Here is a 3,976-nt window from a genome sequence, read left to right on the forward strand (position 1 = left end):
GGTGATGGGGTGTTGTGGGGGAAGGACAAACAAGACAGAGTTGTCTTGTTATGTACTGTCCTTCTCTTGTCTCTTTTTGCTGTCTCTGTCTCTCTGTTTTCCTCTCTGTCTTTCTCTCTTTGTGTGCAGAGTTTAAGTAGTATGTGGGGTGGGGCAGCTTGGTGTGGGTGTTGAGGTTTTTTTTTTTTTTTTTTTTAATTTTCTATCTTGTGTGCGATATAGAAAATCAAAAAAAAAAAATAGTTATAGGGTTCGACCCGTGGAAATAGTCACTTGCAGAAATGTGAGATAAGACTTCATACGACAGACTCTTGTAATTATACCTTTTTTCAGACCATGTGCATAGCGAGAGCTTAGTGTACTAGGCTGCTCATTTTTTATCTTGTGCTCGAAATTAATTTTGGGGTTCGACTAATTCCAAACACTACTTACCAAAAGCGATTTTATACCCAAAGTGCAAATTGAGATATTTAGTTAAAAATAAAGTAGGACTTAACATTTTACCACAATTTTTGGTGGTAGTTGTGAGTTTTAAACTTCCTCCGGTATTATTTGATTGAGCACGAAACTAAAAAAAAATATACAAAAAGATTTTTAAAATTTGTGGTATGAAATATGCTTTGGATATTTGTGTAAATAGTAATATATTTACTGCAGCAACAACAGCAGAGTCAATGAGTTTTTACAAATAGAGTCTAGGGAGGGTACAATGCACATGCACGCGAACCTTAACTCTACTCTAAAGGAGAGAGGGGCCAAACTTAGTACTAATATATTTAAATATAATAAAGTAATATTATATTTTACATTAAAAACGAAAATGTGCCACGTAACTTGGAATAATAAAGGTGGAAGTGTATGGCTACTGCAACTACCTTGTGGTTCTTTCTTTTTCTTTGTCCAACGATCATTTAGTTGGTTCACATAAAAAAAAAATAGTATTGACATAAAATTTCACAACGAATGCAATGTTTACTTCAAGTTTTTGTATAACTAATAGAGTTTAGAATTATTAATATAAAATTTCACATACATAATACTAAATCGTTTGGCTTACCAGCCGCGGCGAATGTACAAATAACCAAGTAGGTTCGGTTGAATTCAATAACTTTGGTTCAAATTTTATTAAATATATATAATTGTTAAATTTCGAACTCAATAACTCAAATAACTAATTAAATCGATGACACATATAAAATAGCCCGTGAAAGAAATATATAAATACAAAATACTTTTAAAGTGAGTATTTATGCATATCGCGATATTATGCTATATTGTATAACAACTAGTAGTATATTATCTTTCATCGAATAAAATTATTCTTGTATTATACTTTTTCTTGATTTATGTAACGACCGGGCCGGTCATTTTAGAATTAACGCCCCGATCCCTTATTAACTGTTTTCCCCGTGTTTATTTCTGCTATTGTGTCTTGCCGGGAAGATTTGTTTTGAGTCTCGGAGTATTTTGGGACTCTTAGTCCCTAAATGACAGCTTAAGCTTTAGAATTTGGACCGTAGTCGGAACAGTGTGAAGACGGATTCGGAATGGAATTCCATCGATTCCGTTAGCTCTGTTGGGTGATTTCGGGCTTAGGGTCATGTTCGGATTGTGTTTTGGAAGTCCGTAGCTTATTTAGGCTTGAAATGCCGAAAGTTAAATTTTTGAAGTTTCCGAATCGATAGTGAAATTTTAATTTCGGAGTCGGAATCCGATTCCGAAAGTTGGAATAGTTCTATAGTGTTGAATGTGACTTGTGTACAAAATTTGGGGTCAATCGGACATGGTTTGGTTGGTTTCGGCATCGGTTGTAGAATTATTGAGATTTCAAGTTCATTAGGCTTGGATTGGAGGGTGATTCGTGATTTTAGCGTTGTTTGGTGTGATTTGAGGGTTGGACTAAGTTCGTATGATGTTTTAGGATTGGTTGGCATGTTTGGTTGAGGTCCCGGAGGCCTCGGGTGAGTTTCGAATGCTTAACGGAAGTTGAATTGGACTTAGGCATTTGCTGATATTGCTGAACCTGCTATGACCACACCTGCGTATGTAGGACCGCAGTTGCGGCGCCGCAAAAGCGGCTTCGTAACCGCAGAAGCGAGTTTGGCCTTGTGCTCCAGGGACCGCAAATGCGGGTGGAAAACCGTAGATGCGGGACTGCAAATGAGGCCCAGCCCCAGCCCGGATAAGTGGATTCGCACCTGTGATGCTTTTCCCGCAGGTGCGGGACCGCAGATGCGGCCCATGACCGCAGAAGCGAAAATCGCTGGGCAGAAATATGAAATATCGAGGGTTTGAAGCTCATAGCATTAAATTCGATTTTGAGCTCGGGACAAGGCAATTTTGTGAGGATTTTGAAGAGAAAATCAGTGGGTAATGATTCCTAACTCCTTTTTGATTATATCCCATTAATCTAAGCTTAATTTCATCATTTAATTTCGGATTTGGGGTGAAAATTGCTAAAATTTGAGAAAAGTTCTTAAGCCGAATTTTGGGATTTTGATTGAGATTTTGGTATCGGATTTGAGTGATTTTGGTATGATTAGACTCGTGAGTGAATGGGTGTTCATAATTTTTGACTTTTACCCGATTCCGAGATGTGGGCCCGAGGAGGATTTTTGGGCGTTTTGCTATTTTCTTGCCTTAGCTTCAATACCTTTAGCTAAACTCGTTTCTTGTAGTTATATTTACATTATGAAATTGATTTGATTAGATTTGGGCCACTCGGAATTGCATACTCGTGGCAAGAGCGTGATTTCGGATTGATTGAGCTTGGTTCGAGGTAAGTGGCTTGCCTAACCTTGTGTGGGGGAACTCCCCTTAGGATTTTGGTACTGTTGTTATATGAATGTCGTGTACGTGTGGTGACGAGAACATACACGTGCTAATTATTGAAAAACCCCATTTTCATCAAGTAAATATCTCTATTTTCTTTTAATTGAGCAATACTTGTATTTGAAGTTTCCTGTTTAGCTTAGGAAAGCATGACTATGTGACTTAACTGCCGTATCTGCTTTAACTGCTTACTTGGATTGAGTGTAGCATGTTTAGAGTAGAAATTCCTGTTTTTTTTCTTGAATAGAACTGTAGATTTCTTTCTTGAGACTGTTGTGTTTTTACTTTGGGACTACGGGATGGTATCCCGGGAGATCCCCCTTGCTTGTTTACTTTGGGACTACGGATCGGTATTCCGGGAGATCCCCTGCACCTTTATATTTGGGACTACAGGACGGTATCCCGGGAGATCCCCTGTACTAGTTATTTACTTTTGGACTGCGGGACTGTATCCCGGGAGATCCTTGGCACATTTACGTTTGGGACTACGGGACGTTATCCTGGGAGATCCCCTGTTGTTATTACTGCTTACCGAGTTATTTCCTTTATGAGATTTCACCTTTATTTGACTGTTAGCATCTTTAATTATACTGTCACGTTCTATACTGTTTTACCTTATTATATATTTTTATAACCAATAGGGCCCTGACCTTCCTCGTCACTACTCGACCGAGGTTAGGCTTGACACTTATTGGGTACCACTGTGGTGTACTCATATCCTTCCTGCACATGTTTTTAGTGTGCAGATCCAGGTTCCTCTGCTCAGCAATACTATCAGTGAGGCGAAGCGATTTCAGAGACTTCGAGGTATATCTGTCACGTCCGCAGACCTAGAAGACCCTCTTTATTCTCCCTTTAGCTATAGACTTCTTGTATTTCCTTTTGTCTAGATTTCTGGATTTAGAACACTATGTATTTTCTTTAGCTTGTGGTTCATGAGATTTCGGGTTTTGGGAGTGTTTTGTTTAGTTTGAGAGAGTGTTATTGTATATGGCGAGCGGCATTATAACCTTCTATAGCATTATAACCTTCTATATTATGTTACTCGTAATTTTGCTAGTTTCGTATCTTTATTTCCTTTTTCCGCAAATTGTTAGACTTATCTAGTCGTAGAGACTACGTGCCGTCACGACAGTTTACGGAG

The sequence above is a fragment of the Nicotiana attenuata genome, chromosome 7 (genome assembly GCF_001879085.1).
Source record: "Nicotiana attenuata strain UT chromosome 7, NIATTr2, whole genome shotgun sequence".
In the NCBI taxonomy this organism is placed as follows: domain Eukaryota; kingdom Viridiplantae; phylum Streptophyta; class Magnoliopsida; order Solanales; family Solanaceae; genus Nicotiana; species Nicotiana attenuata.